Source organism: Panthera leo, chromosome C2 (genome assembly GCF_018350215.1).
Source record: "Panthera leo isolate Ple1 chromosome C2, P.leo_Ple1_pat1.1, whole genome shotgun sequence".
Classification (NCBI taxonomy): Eukaryota; Metazoa; Chordata; class Mammalia; order Carnivora; family Felidae; genus Panthera; species Panthera leo.
The window spans coordinates 49,538,815-49,554,640 of NC_056687.1; the positions used below are offsets into that span (position 1 = coordinate 49,538,815).

General features: G+C 37.5%; 1 protein-coding gene across 5 annotated transcripts in view; it reads left to right on the forward strand.

The window, feature by feature from the left end:
- Positions 1 to 15,826, forward strand: part of ZPLD1 (zona pellucida like domain containing 1) — a 536,628-nt gene that overhangs the window by 290,606 nt on the left and 230,196 nt on the right. Inside the window, exon 1 of one of the 5 annotated variants that reach the window (XM_042955555.1) lies at positions 15,388 to 15,572. The exons of the other annotated variants lie outside the window; for them this stretch is intronic. The gene's annotated coding sequence lies outside the window, so the exon portion shown is untranslated. Of the gene's footprint in view, positions 1 to 15,387; positions 15,573 to 15,826 lie in introns of those variants that run through there. 5 annotated transcript variants of the gene reach the window in all.

The following is a 15,826-nucleotide window of genomic DNA, read 5'->3' on the forward strand; positions in this document are numbered from 1 at the left end:
ATAAATAAATAAACTTTAAAAAAGTAATAATAAAAAAGGACACTTCTGATTTCAACTAGATAAATATATATTTATTAGAAAACAAGTATACAGACATTTATTATATACATATATATTGTTAAATCTTGAACACATCACTTAGCTTTTCTAGTTTGTCAACTATAAAATAGGCATAAAAATGTCATACCACACCTATTTGCTAGAGTTTTATGAAACTCAAACTGTGTTTGTTAGTTTGGTCTTTAAAATAAAAAAACATGAAAAGCAAGCATTCCAGAGATAACTTCAACTCTTTGTTATAGATTTTGTTCAGTAAATATATAAATAATATCTGTCCGGTGGAACCCCAAGGTTATGGTTTATATCTCTGTTGGACATTAACTAGTTTTGTATCTGATCTAGCATTCTAATAAATTGCAATAAATCTAATTTAAAAAAGGCAGGTCAGTCATGTCATTTTACACAAGACCCTCTAATAAGCCCCATTTTATCCAGAGTAAAATTGGTCTTTACAATGTCTTAAGGATTCTCCTTAACCTTGGCCTACCCGTTTATTGCATCACTGATTGTAGACTCTGCTCCAGCCACCCTAGCCTCCTAGCTGTTTTCCACCCAACCAAGTACATTTCTACTTTAGGCCCATTGCGCTGGCTCTTCGCTCTGTCTGCAATTCCCTTCCGAATGATTCCCTTAATTTCTTAAAGTCCTTGCTCAAACCTACCTTTATAATGAGACCCATTGGACAATCCTGTTTATTTTTTTTAAAGATTTTTTTGTTTTATTTTGAGAGTGAGAGAGCAAGCAGGGGAGGTGCAGAGAGAGAGGGACACATAGGATCCCAAGCAGGCTCTGTACTGGCAGCACAGAGCTCGATGCAGGGCTCAAACCCATGAACTGTGAGATCATGACCTGAGCAGACATTAAGAGTTGGACACTTAATGGACTGAGCCACCCAGGTGCCTGTGGACATTCCTATTTAAAGTTGCAATGCCCTCAACATTCTGGTCACTCCTTTACCCTATTCTTTTTCCTTTTTTCTCCCATGGAAATTTTCATCTCAACATTTTATATAATTTATTTGTTTATCATCTGTCCAGATAGTATGTAAGTTTCATGAGGGTGGCGTTTTGTGTCTTCAGGGGAAAGAAATGTTCCCAGAACATAGCAGTTACTCAATGATGATGACTAAAAGTAAAATGTGAAGGTTGGCACACAACATTGGAAGAAACTCTAATAACTGAGAAAAAAGGAAGATCTTAAGACATCTTGGGTTTAAGAGAATGTCCTCCCAGGATGGGCAATTTTCACTTCTCAAATATGTGGTGCTGTCAGTAGTAAAGTGATAAGTGACAGAACTTGGCGTTTCTGCCCTTTGACATGTCCTGGAGCAGTTCCATGTGCCTGTGGACCTCAAGTTAAATGCATTCTGACAGAGGACTTCACCAGAAACTTCTACCTGCACTTTGCCTGGTAAGAGTAAACACTCCCATCTCCTAAGGGAAAGTGTATGAACTGTCTTTTAATTCAGCCCCTCTGTGACTGTTCTAGGCAAGAGCCACAATAGAAAACTGGTTTAAGATATGTACAAATCAAGGGCACTAGTTCTCACAGGAGATTCATGTCCTATCAGGGTTTTAAAGATATGTTTCCAAGTTGCTCCATTCCCAGAAGGTGGTGAGATAGGCTTTCCTGGGCAGCTGAGGGATGTCTGCAGATCATCTGCATGACTCCCAGTTTCTAGGCGGCTGTCTTCAAAAACCTTTCCAGATAGATGGATTTCACAAGCCAATAATTTTCAGGATGAATTCAGTCCTAGGAATTTCATGGCTGATTTCCAGCAAACAAATTTATCTCTATCTTGCTAAAAGCACTTCTGAAGAAAAAAAAATCTAGCAATTCAGAATGGATGACTCAGTGATAGGACTTATTTTGGCCACATGGAATATCTTCAGATCCTAATTTTGAACCAGAAAGGCACACTGTTTTCCTGAGATTGCCCAGGGTCTTTTTGTAGATTCTTGTTCACTCCTTGTAAGCTTCATCCCCAAATCCTCACTTCCTGCCAATTTCTCAGTTAATTGGCAAAGGTTATGTTCAACATTTCCTGCTCCACACTCATGCCATATCTTTATTATCTGTTTGTCTTTGTCATCTTTCTTCCCCACATTATTTTAAAGAAACAAGAGTCATGTAGGTGTTTCTCAACTTGAATCTGATTTGCAACATTTTACTTTCTTTGGTAGGATCCTAGAAGAGCTCATTAATCCAATTTAACAGCCACAAACCTTTAATCATTGTTAGTCTTTTCTTTCTTTTCTCCTCTTCCTTTCATTCCATTTCTTCTCCCTTATTCCTATTTCCCTGGCACTTCCTTGGTTAGACATCTTCTCTTCCTTAGTCTCCAGGTGTTCTCTCTTGATTGGAGCTTCCTTTTCTCCTCAGCACCTCAGACTCATAGAATGTGGAAGAGACAGGTCTTTAGAGAACATCTCAAGAACCTCATTTTTAAGGTAAAGATGCTGAAGCCCAGAAAGCAACATAATTTACCCAAAAGTTCACAGCAAGACAGAAGCAGAAATGATTCCTACCCTCACACTCCTGGGGCTATGCTCCTCTGAGCTAGGCTCTGCTTTCTTTTGGTTCCCTAAGGCAGAGCCTACAAATTGCCAGCTTAGGAGCCATTTGACCCACAAATAAGTTTTGTTTGAACTGCACAAAGGCTAACAAAAATGTTAATATTTAAAAATGAAGGATTTCAGATAAGGTCTGGAGGTAGACAGTGTAGTGGTTAAGAAAGAGCATGACTCTAGAGCCAAAAACCCCAGTTCAAATTCCTGTTACGCTTCTTACCAACTCATTACTGTGGCAGGGTTAAAGACCATATTACTCTTCATTTTCTTCATCTGTAAATTGGGGTTCACAGTGGTCCTTATCTTAATGAGTTGTCAGAAGAATAAACGGTGATACATGTAAAGGGCTTACAGTAGTGCTTGGTACTTAGCAAGTGCTACACGTGTTTATCTACTTTTTATTGTCATGGTCTTGTTGTTGTTTCTCACCCAGAACCAGGAGGCTTTGCACATTTGTGGGCCTTCCTGGCCCCAGTCACCTATGTACCTGCCCTCTGTCCTTCAAGCACAAACCTGGGACTCTGAGGTCTCCATAAGGGCCCTTCACAAACAGTGAAATTTTTCAAACTTACTCTTATCTGGAGGGACAACCTGTCTGATTTTAAAAATCATGAAATAATATAATATTAAAGAACAAATACAATTGTGGTACTTCAGTTATGCAGAATAATGCTGTGGTCAGGGGATGCTGATCTGGGCTATAGGTACAAGAGTAGCGTTTTTCAAACTGCAGATGTGGACTCATTAGTGGAAGGGGAAATCAATTCAGGAGGGTGTGACTAGAATTTAAAAAATGAAATAAAATAGACATGTTCTATTATGTTCTACATTAGGGAAAAATTGTTTTGTGAAATCCTTTTCATCTGCATATTCATGTGTGTATTGGGGTAAGATATAAAATACATTTCTTACTGTGAATCCTCATCAAAAGTTAGAAAGCCGTTGAGCTAAGGAATCTAATATTTTAATAATTAGATAGGAATAATTCTTGATAGATATATTACTTGATTTAATAGGATATGTCCTCTAAATTCTTTTTTTAAAAGAAAGCTCTTCTTTATATTATTTGTTTCCTTAACAAACCACTGTATCAAAGGTTAAGGGAAAATTCCATTACTAAAGGCTTGCATAAAAGACTTGTCTCCTAGCAGATTTGCTGAGTCAAACTAATTATAACACATTCTCAACAATAATAATATCTTTGTACAGTAAATGCTTTTTCTGGATCTTATCCACCTATATAAGGGAAGTAGGAGGCTATGCATGGCTTATATTGTTAGTATAGTGGAGAGGATTTAGCAGGTACAATTATTTATTCTATCATTAGGTGCAATTTCCTCATCTAATTTCAATCAGTGCTCACCAAGGCCCACATTCTGCCTACCTGGCAACAAATACTGTAAACATACTCCCTGTGCTGAACTTCCGTGATGTCTCCCATTCTTCCTCAAGGCTCAAAGGCTGTCCTTCAAATGCTCTGTAGCTTGATTTCCTTTTTATAAACAGAGGTAAAGAGGCCCTGAAGAAGTGTTCAAGGAGGAACATGAGGCTACTTTAAAATTCTACCTCCAACATGAATCCTGGAGTTACTCCATCACATAAAACGAAAAGCCAACTCTCCTCAAAACGTATAGTCATTTCATATGAATATACTGCTATACTTGTATGTATGTATGTATATGTATGTACATACATACATACCTTTCAAACATATATAATATAGAAACAAAAAAGGATTAGGTGAAATAAATTGTATTGAAAATAATTTTTATTTTTTTTTTATTTTTCTTTTTAACGTTTATTTATTTTTGAGACAGAGAGAGACACAGCATGAATGGGGGAGGGGCAGAGAGAGAGGGAGACACAGAATTGGAAGCAGGCTCCAGGCTCTGAGCCATCAGCCCAGAGCCTGACGTGGGGCTCGAACTCGCGGACCGCGAGATCGTGACCTGAGCTGAAGTCGGCCGCTTAACCGACTGAGCCACCCAGGCGCCCCAAAAATAATTTTTAAATGATAGAAGTAATATTGCCAATAATATTTTTGTGCTTAGATTTTTTTGTTTTATTTCCTCCATTTTAATTTTGTTTTAAAAATTTACATCCAAATTAGCATATAGTGAAACAGTGATTTCAGGAGTAGATTCCTTAATACCCCTTACCCATTTAGCCCATCCCCCCTCCCACAACCCCTCCAGCAACCCTCAGTTTGTTCTCCATATTTATGTCTCTTCTGTTTTGTCCCCCTCCCTGTTTTTATATTATTTTTGTTTCCCTTCCCTTATGTTCATCTGTTTTGTCTCTTAAAGTCCTCATATGAGTGAAGTCATATGATTTTTGTCTTTCTCTGACTAATTTCACTTAGCATAATACCCTCCAGTTCCAGCCATGTAGTTGCAAATAGCAAGCTTTCATTCTTTTTGATTGCCGAGTAATACTCCATTGTGTGTGTGTATATATATATATATATATATATATATATATATACACACACCACATCATCTTTATCCATTCATCCATCGATGGACATTTGGGCTCTTTCCATCCTTTGGCTATTGTTGATAGTGCTGCTATAAACATAGGGGTGCATGTGTCCCTTTGAAACAGCACACCTGGATCCCATGGATAAATGCCTAGTAGTGCAATTGCTGGGTCGTAGGGTAGTTCTATTTTAGTTTTTTGAGGAACCTCCATACTGTTGTCCACAGTGACTGTACCAGCTTGAATTGCCACCAACAATGCAAAAGAGATCCTCTTTCTCCACATTCTCGCCAACATCTGTTGTTGCCTGAGTTGTTAATGTTAGCCATTCGGACAGGTGTGAGGTGGTATCTCATTGTGGTTTTGATTTGTATTTCCCTGACGAATGATGTTGAGCCTTTTTTCATGTGTCGGTTGGCCATCTGGATGTCTTCTTTGGAGAAGTGTCTATTCATGTCTTTTGCCCATTTCTTCACTGGATTATTTGTTTTTTGGTGTTGAGTTTGATAAGTTCTTTGTAGATTTTGGATACTAACCCTTTATCTGATATGTCCTTTGCAAATATCTTCTCCCATTCTGTCGGTTGCCTTTTAGTTTTGCTGATTATTTCCTTTGCTGTGCAGAAGCTTTTTATTTTGATGAGGTCCCAATAGTTCATTTTTGCTTTTGTTTACCTTGCCTCCAGAGATGTGTTGAGTAAGAAGTTGCTGCGGGCAAGATCAAAGAGGTTTTTGCCTGCTTTTTCCTCAAGGATTTCAATGTCTTCCTGTCTTACATTGAGGTCTTTCATGCATTTTGAGTTTATTTTTGTATATGGTGTAAGAAAGTGGTCCAGGTTCATTCTTCTGGATGTTGCTGTCCAGTTTTCCCAGCACTACTTGCTGAAGAGACTGTCTTTATTCCATTGGATATTCTTTCCTGCTTTGTCAAAGATTAGTTGCCTATACGTTTGTGGGTCCATTTCTGAGTTCTCTATTCTGTTCCATTGATCTGAGTGCCTGTTCTTGTGCCATGTGCTTAGATATTTTTAATATTTTTGAAACAACAAGATACTGCGAATCAAAGTCTCCATTCTAAGTAGAATTCATTTCCATTTCCATACTTGGTTTTAGTGCCACAATGTTATAGGTAAAAAAATATACCTCACATTGATAAGTAGATCCAAATGAAGAAGTATGTCATTAGGTATTACTGCTTTATGTGATGGTCATGTTTTAATCTCTTGTATCAGTTATGCAAAAGTTTTGTCGAAATTCAGTTTGCAGCGTCCATCTTCTCTTATGACAATCAGTTAATCTTTTAAAACTTATCATAATGGATTCAGTACCTGCTAAAAAACTTCATTTGGAGGATTTTTATCTGGGTTAAATAATTCTGTTCCCATGTTTGAAAATGTGCAGATATGAAAGTTGTAGGTGATACACATTATTTATAGTAACACAGACTGTAATGATGGATATATTTCTCACTATCCAGCTTCTTTTGAAAATAAGCCACTTCCTCTCCTAGCATTGGAGTAACACTTTTTTTTAAGTCAACAATACTTTACTTATTTTCAAAAACAGATCTCTTTTATGCCTATTCTGATGCTTTGGGTATGTTGGTTAATAATTTTAAGTGGACTAATGTCATAGATTTCATGACCTAGAAGAATGATAATTCTTGAATCAGGGAAATCTTGACAATTGTGTGTTTGTAAAAGCAGTTGGAAATGAGCAATGGCACTTGACTTCTTAAAATGGAAATCCTACCTTTATTTACTATATTGCTGTGTGGAAACTTACCATTGCTGGCTTCAGCCACAGAACATTCTATAGGAAGCATTTGCAGTTTCCTGGTGAGGGCATGTGGATAGTGTTTTCCAAGGTCAGCACTTGTAACTTGAAGAGGCAGATTTTGTTAACTTACTTATTTAAAAAAAAATATCTGTAAGGGTGATTTCTACTCATAGTCACATGCTGTTAAAAAAAAAAGTTCAGCATATTTGGATTGGCTTTTTGTAAACGAAAAATGGATATCTCATTAGTAAGTCCAATGTCTTTTAAGTACTTTGCCATGGGATAACCAGGAGACTTTCATGAAGCACAAAAGATTTTCATGGTTACTCTCCATCTCACTACAAAGTATTGTAGAGATCTTGTTTTTGTAACATCAGTCGCACCAATGACATTTTGCAGCACTTTGCTTCTGTTTCGTGTTCTTTGCTGTAATTGCTTGTTTTTGAATGATTGTGCACACAGATTTTGTGTAATTTGCTCTCGCCATAACTTAATCTGGAATTGTTATTATTTTTTATTATGTTCAAAGCTTCCACTCCATCAATAGTTAGCTTAGTAGTTAACTTTCCTACATATGTTAGAGAAGTAATATAGGTAGATTAAAGCTTTGAATACACTTTTCCTTTAGTTGTTCAGAAGGAAATTACTGCTTCATATATGTTATTATTGGAAAAAATCTAGGAAATACCATAAGCATAGACTGTGTAAAACAGATACACTTTCATCCATTTGTATAGTCAAATTCTCACATGGGGTAACACTTAATTCTTCAAATTTGCAAAGTTTTTGCATCTTCCAAAAGTATTTTTCTGACAAAAGAATATATTTTAACTTATAGCCATATTATTTCCCATATATTTTTCAGCTGTTTTTACTTTACAAGGGACCATGTCTCCCAATGGTATATGGTTTTACTTTTGTCCTTAAGTAGGAAGTTTAGTATGTATTACATATTTAGTGGATTATCGTAAAGGCCTGGGTTAACAATTGCATGGTATTTTGAACTATTTAAAAAAAAAGTGTTGACATTTGTCTTCATGTTCTGTATGATTAGTGTGTGTCTTAGTAATTATGAGGGCTTTCAAACCATCATTAACAAAGTGGAGTATTCACTTAGGGCAAGGTTAATGTTTAAAGATAGTGGATATAATGTGTATTTCATAGAGTCATGATAATTTTGAATTATTTGGAGAAAATTCTTATTAGGTTAATTGCCATTGCTTTTCTCTCTTAGTAAAGATGACAGTTTATTTGAAATAAAAGTATAAAGTCTAACATTGTCTTATTTCCTTACATTATTTGAAAAAAACACATTTAAACTTTTTCCATAACTTTATAATGGAATTTTTCAAACATATACAAAAGTAAAAGTTAAAGGGTATGATGAAACTGATACGCCTGTTACCTAGTTTCAGTAATTATTATTGCATGGCATATCTTACTTCATCTATATCCTCCTGCTCACCTTTACCTCAGATTGTTTCATTTTTTATTTATTATATTTTACCAGTTCTTTCATGATTTTATTTTGCTTTATTTTTTCTTTGTTTGTGTTTCTTTTTTTACTGAATAAATTTAACCTGTAACATTGTGTAAGTTTAAGGTGTATAATGTGTTACTTTGATCTATTTGTATATTGTAATATGTTTGCTGTCATAGTGATACTTACCACATTATAGTACATACTGTCTATATTTATTATACTTTACTTTAGATCTCTATGGTTTATTTACTACCATTGCAAATTTGTACTCTAAAACAACACCAATCGTATCTTCTCACCCTTCTTGCCCTGGTATCCACCATTTTACTCTTTTTTTTTTTTTTTTAATGGATTTGGCTTTTTTAGATTCCACAAAGAAGTGATATAATATAGAGCTTGTCTCTCTCTGACTTATCTTACTTAGCATAATGTGCTGAAGATCCATCTATATTGTTGCGAAAGGCAGGATAGCCTCCTTTCTCGTGGCTGAATAATAATATTTTACTCTGTGTGTGTGTGTGTGTGTGTGTGTGTGTGTGTGTGTGTGTGTACACACCACATCTTCTTTATCCATTCATCCATTGATGGGCATTTAACTTGTTTCCATATCTTGGCTATTGTAAATACTTCAATAAACATGGGAATGCAAATATGTCTTCGAAATACTGTTTTCTTTTCCTTTGGGTATATACCCAGAAATGGAATTGCTGGATTGTATGGCAGATCTATTTTTAATATTTTGAGGAAACTTCCTATAGTGTTTGGACAAATTTACATTCCCACCAACAGTATTTAGGGGTTCTGTTTTCATCACATCCTCACCAGTACCTGTTGCCTCTTTTTGATGATTGCTGTTCTGACAGATGTGAGGTGATATCTCATTGTGGTTTTGATTTGCTTTTGCCTGATGATTAGTGATGCTGAGCATCTTTTCATGTGCCTGTTGGCCATTTCGATGTCCTCTTATCTCAGACTGTTTAAACAACATATCATTTTATCTATTCATATTTCAGTATGTACTTCTAAAAATGACTATACTAAAAACATAAAAATGAACAATATATATAGTTTAAAATGAAATTTTTGAAAATAAAGGTGATGAATTAAAGATATATTTTGAGAGAAGTCTACAGTACTTTGATTTGTTGAATGTGGGGGAAAAGAGAGAGGAAGAGTTTGAAGATGAAACTCAATTTTCTGGGTGAGTGGAAGTGTTATACAATGAAATGAGGAAGAATATAGAGGTGGTTAGAGTGAAAAAGAGGTCAGTTTGAGACATGTGAAAATACTAAAATGGAAATGACAAGCTGACATTTGGATGAATGAATCGGGAACTCAAAAAGGGAACGTGGCTTAGAGACAAGTTTGGGAATAGATATAGCATAAATAATACTTAAAGCTTTGGGAATAAGAGACAAATCAAGGAGAGACTATAAAGGAAGAAAATAAGAGAGCTCAGAACTAAGACTGGCTCCTTAAGGAGCTCGTCCTTAAGGAGAATGAGAAGAAGGGATCAGAGTTACTAGAAAAGTCGAGGATGTAGTGCAGTAGAAACCCTTAAAGAGATGCTTCAAGAAAGCAGTAAGGGGTCAACGGTGTTGGATACTGCTGAGTGGTTTCATGCACTGAGGATCAAAAAACCTCTCAACCAGTTTGAGACCCTCCTCCTTCATTTCCATACTTTCTGCTGCTGAGAGTTACCTACCATCTGAGTCTCAAGTTCATCTTCTGCCAAATGTTGGCACTTATGAGACATGGTGTTGGGTGGCAGGGAAGGAAGGGCTGTGGTTTAGGAAAGGCCTGGCATTGCATCCAGCATTGTAAGATGGTTAAATGTGGCGGTGAGGGTGCAATAGATGATCTCCTACCAACTCAAAATCTGTGAGGTGTGACAATACTCACAATACTTAACCTCACGGGACAGGTAAAAGGATTTTCTGAGTCACGCTGTAGATTACCAAGTGCTAGGTAAATAGAAGGTGTTATTTCTGTTTACTGAGACCATAAATATAAAAGATAATTTTTATAGTATGCTTGTGGTAGCTGTGCTTTAAGGCAGACATGACCATGATAATTTTAAGTAGAAGTGGGTGACAGCATCATCAAGCTGATCCTGAGTGTCCATTCATCAGCACATTAGGAGTTTAGAATTCCCTGAGGCTTTGAGATTTGCTTGCCTCTAGTGTCATAAAATAAAATCCACTAGCAAATTTTGTCTGGTCCTCATAATGCAGAGCTATCTGGAAATTATAAATAATCTGAGGCCCCTGTTTTGGTGGTCAGGTTAGGACCCTCTACATCCATCTTTTCAGCATGAATCTCAGAACCCTTTCCTCCCCTGTCCCTGTCATCTAATGCTGTATAGGGGAGACAGAGGAAAGATGAGAAGGATCCCTATTCTCCAGGTTCTTGCCATGGAGATAGTGCTGAGGCCCCAGCCTCCTGGTAGTGCCTCCTGCAGGGAGAAAACACCAGGTCCTCAAGCAGAAATCCCACACATCAGGGAAGCAAGCCCAGAGCACTCCTAGGTTAGGAACTCAGTAGAGTGTATTGTCAAGTGCAGGAACCTGCTCTGGGTCATCACCTAGTACCTCACATGCAGTGGATACTCAATAGATGCTATTAAAAAAAGAAAAAGGACAGACTTAGCCATTTAGGGTGTATGCATTAGAGGCCAGGCCAGCTTTTGCCACTGGCTTATGGTGTCAGCTCCAACAGATGATTTTGAGGATACTGTCCATCATCCTGTCCTCCAAATTACTACCTTTGGAGTTCTCTCTTTCTCTCTTTTTTTAAAGTTTGTTTATTTTGAGAGAGAGCACGCGCGCACGCGCGCAAGAGAGAGAGACAGAGAGACAGAGCGAGTGGGGGAGGGGCAGAGAGTGAGAAGGAGAGAGAGAATCCCAAGCGGGCTCCGTGCTGTTAGCACAGAGCCCCACAGACGGCTTGCTCAAACTCACAAACCATGAGTGAGATCATGACCTGAGCCAAAACCAAAAGCTTGTGCTCAACCAACTGAGCCATCTAGGTGCCCTAGAATTCTACTCTTTAATAAGCCATATTCTCTGACAAAATGCATGTGTGTCTAGGAGAGCAAAATTGCATCATCAGATTCTTATATCTTTTATTGCATTTGAGTTTTTTGGATCTTTCCTGAGAGCAGAGTTTAGGGATGTTGAGAAGAGAGGAACTAGGAGTGATGGGTGGAGGGGTAAACCACAGGGAGAATGGTAGCTACCACAAGTCTAATTTTACATAAGTCACAGTTGTGCCTAGAACTGGTCCTAATTGATAGCTTGGCAAAGCAAGTATCCAGGAATAATATGTCTCTGCTCTCATTCATTTTTTTCATTTTCACTCATTTCTTTATGCTTCACTGTGAATACATACAATGAGTCAAATGCCATATACATAGGCAGTCACATATCCTTAATACAGTTATACCTAGATGCATAAAGAGGATGCAGGGAACATTTTCTAGTCTCACAGTCCCAATTCCATGCAAATGATTGATTAAAACAGTAACATGAACAAACATGAAGCACCAGAGCTTCAAGTAGGTGACACATTCAATTATGGCAACCAGGCAAACAAAGAAAGATAAGCATTCTGGTACCAGGCAGTTGCAAATCACAGATTAATGAATGTAATTTCTGGTTTCAGAGATTGTCCTATTTTATTCTATAACACTGGAGTCAACGTTCATTAATTCAGAAGGGTCTAGGTGAAGGCCTACTAGACAAGACATCAATGTAAGGTAAACTTTTGCATTTGCTCAATGTGTGCTCCAGATTAGATAGAATTACCGAGCTTGATCTGACCTCTAGTGGCACCTTGTAACAATGAGCACACTTGAAATCCACTTAAAAGCTTTGCTGTGGGAGTCTTGCCATCATTTCATCTTCAAAGTGGAAGAAATCTTAGAGATGATCTACTTGGAAAATTGTACACCTCTGCCCCATTCTACAGGTGAGGAGACTGAGATCCAGAAATTTTGGGCGATTGGATCAAGGTTGAAGTGCCCAGTACAGAGCCTGCTTAGGATCCTATCTCTCCCTGTCTCTCTGCCCCTACCCCATTCATGCTCTCTCTCTAAAAAGAAATAAATAAACTTTAGATTTCCATGCTATTATGACAATGCCACAGAGAAAACCCATATGCAAATATGTAAAAACGTTGATGGGGTAAACTTAGATATGTAAACTTAATGGCTTTAAGAATTCTGTGAGTCAAAAGCATCAAAGCACTTTCAGCTCAATATCTGAATATTTTAGCTTAAATTATGTGTAGTTATCTGAGTCAAAATGACTGACTTGAGTTCAGCCACACTTAAATGGTGAATTTCTTTGATGTTTTTAATTTTGAATCAGCTGTTTAGAACCATCATGGCAATAATCAACAAATGGAGATAATTCTAATGACTTAATCAAACCAACATTCAGTTGTCCAACTCAATACTTAGTTCCAGATCTTGAGAATAAACAATTGGGACAAGATATAAGTCCTTATGTACTTAACTCCTGAGTCTTTGATCAAATTGCAGGCAGTATAAAGTAATGAAAAGTAGGCATCAAGTTTCAGCAGACCTGGGTTAGAATTCTGACTCATCTCTATATTAATTTCTATTGCTGCAGTAACATATTGCCACAAACTGAATGGTTTAAAACAACACAAACTTAATTTTTGAAGTTTACAATTCCAAATTGAGTCTTAAAGGGCAACAAGGTGTCGGCAGAGCTGGTTCCTTCTAGTGGTTCGGTGGGGAGAATTCATTTCTTGCCTCTTTCACTTCTAGAGGTTGCTGGCATTCCTTGGCTCCCAGCTACATCACTCCGGTCTCTGCTTCCATGGTCATATCACCTTCTCCTCTTCCGTAGTCAGATTTCCCTCTTTTAAGGTCACATGTGATTGCATTTAGAGGACACCTGGATAATCCAGGATAATCATCTGATCTCAAATTTCTTAATCACATTTGCAATATCCCTTTTGCCTGTATAATGTTCACAGGTTCCAGGCATTAGGAAATGGACACCTTTTTGGGCCATTATTTGGCCAACCACAATCTCTTACCAGCTGTGTGATCTTGGTCTAATCATCTTAACCTCTTTTATAGAATTTGTTGTAAAATAGAAGATAGATAAAATGTATCGAGCAAGCTGCGTAATACTCAATAGATACTCAGAAATATTTCCTGCGTGTCCCTTAGTTTAATGGATAGACGAAATCTCTAACAGTGGATTATGCACCTAAGAAAGGAGATTTACATTCAGTGTAGTTCCAGATCTGGTTTATGGGAATGGGATTGCCATCTGGTGAATGAGGTGAACACCAGAAATCTCTGAAATGCAGTGTTTCTCAGTCTAGTGTTTCCCAAGCGATGGACTCCTCTCTCCAGCCTCCTGAATGACTCATCTTGCATTCTGATTTTGGAGATTTGATTACATTCTTCATCCCATTGCCCATCTTCTAGTTTGCATGATAAAAATCTCATTGCTGGTAACCAAATTAATTTACTTTTAAAATAATTATGTCCTGTGGCAATCAATTACATGGGTCTGCCAGATGGCACATAAAGTGTGTGCTAAATGGAATAGTCATTATATTCAAGTTTACCCTGTTTTATGGTTTTTGCTCTGCCATGGGCTTGATCTACCTGGCAGAGATATTTTAAAAATTTACAGTTGCATTTAGCTACATACACTTTGCTTTCCTCTTTTTATCATTCCTGTCTAACACAGACTTAGAGAGGATGGGTCTAGTAGAATTCAGTTTCCTTGACTATAAATGATTCCTTGATCATCATTCTGTAGGCCTTACTCTGGAAATCTCCCTGGGTGATGCCATAAATACAGGCTTTGACCTGGCTGTCATCAAGATGAATGAGACCTTCAGAAGTAGTATTCTGGGGCAGCATGGGGCTCACAAATTTTAAGTATCATGCCTTCGAATGGGCTAACACTCTGTGATTTTCCTAGTGGTTATATCTACCACTTTGTCGGCTACTGCATGTATGGTTCCAGATATTTCTGTGACCCAACAGCTCCCTGTAGGCATTTCTCCAGGGCAGAAACTAATAAATGGAAAAAAAAAGTGAGGGAAGAAAGGCTGGTATCTATTATTCCTTAAAATTTTCTCTGTAAATCAAAACATTATTTCTTATCTTAGAGTCCTATGGACATTGCTTCGTATGGCTGTCTTTACTCTATGATGGCCCATTCTTTTTTCAGAGTGTTGCAGATTTACATTAAAGTTGTCTTCCAATGGCTCTGTAACCAGCTGGTTTTATGACTGTAGCAGAGTTATTGAAAGTACCTAGATCCTACACATATGGAACTAGATGGCCTGCAAAAATATGTTTGCTCAAATATTCTGTGATTCTGTGTTTTAATAATTTTGTCAGTGGCAAAGGTAACTTTATTTTGGAAAAGAAAAATCCATAATAAATTTGGGGAATGAAGAAAGGGCTGGATAGGCAGGTGAAATGACCTCGAGAGAAGGGAGAGAGGGAGACAGAGCAGCTCATAGAATCTATACTGGTGACTCTGGCCTGGAGCTAAGTTCTTTGGGCCTTATTTCCTATATTTCCTTTGGTCTGCTTTATATTTCATATTAATAAGATGGTCATTAAGCTTTTCTCAGCTCAAAAATTCTTTTTGAGTTCTTTGATTCTTTATCATCTCTCTTTGTCTTCTATTCAAGTTAGATCCCAGAGAGTACTTGGAGCCACACTTATTTGTTAGAAACAGCTTCTATTTCTTCTGTCATTTCCCTGTGCTTCATTTTTTTGTGTGCAGCAGTGCAGCAGAAATTCCTCGCAAGATCACAATATTCTAAAGGCAGAGTTTTCAACAGGAAATACTGGAAACATAAGACCAATTTTATCAGTCATTGCTAGATCAACACGTTCAGAATATGTAATTCTAGCTCTGGGCAGAACATGGTGGTTTTTTTTTTTATAGCTAAATGGATACTCTGCCCAATGAAAGGTACGAATGTTTTTCAGCCGCAAAAGCCTGAACAAACCTGCAATTACAGATCCAGGGGGAAAAAAGCCTGCATAGATTATGGAGCACAAGGAAGCCAGACTGGCACTTGACTCTCCATCCACTAGATGGAGGTAGAGGAGCACAGAAAAAGAATCATCTTGGGTTGTTAATCAAGTTGACTGTGTAGAAGCTAAAGGGGAAGCTGATCTGTCATTAGGTAAGACCCACAGGAAAAATTTATGGATATCATACCTTTAAACTAGTGGAAAACATTGGTTTGAGGCATAAATCTGTAAGACCTCTGATTTTATGTGAAAATTGTATTCCTCTATCATCATCAAATAGCAGTCCTTACCTTTGCCTGATTTGGGCATCTTTTAGCTGCCCATTCCAGCCCCAGGTCCTTAGGAAGTCCTGCCAGGAGCAGGAAGGATAGCAGTTGCCTCTGTGTAGGTGCTTTTGATCAACAGA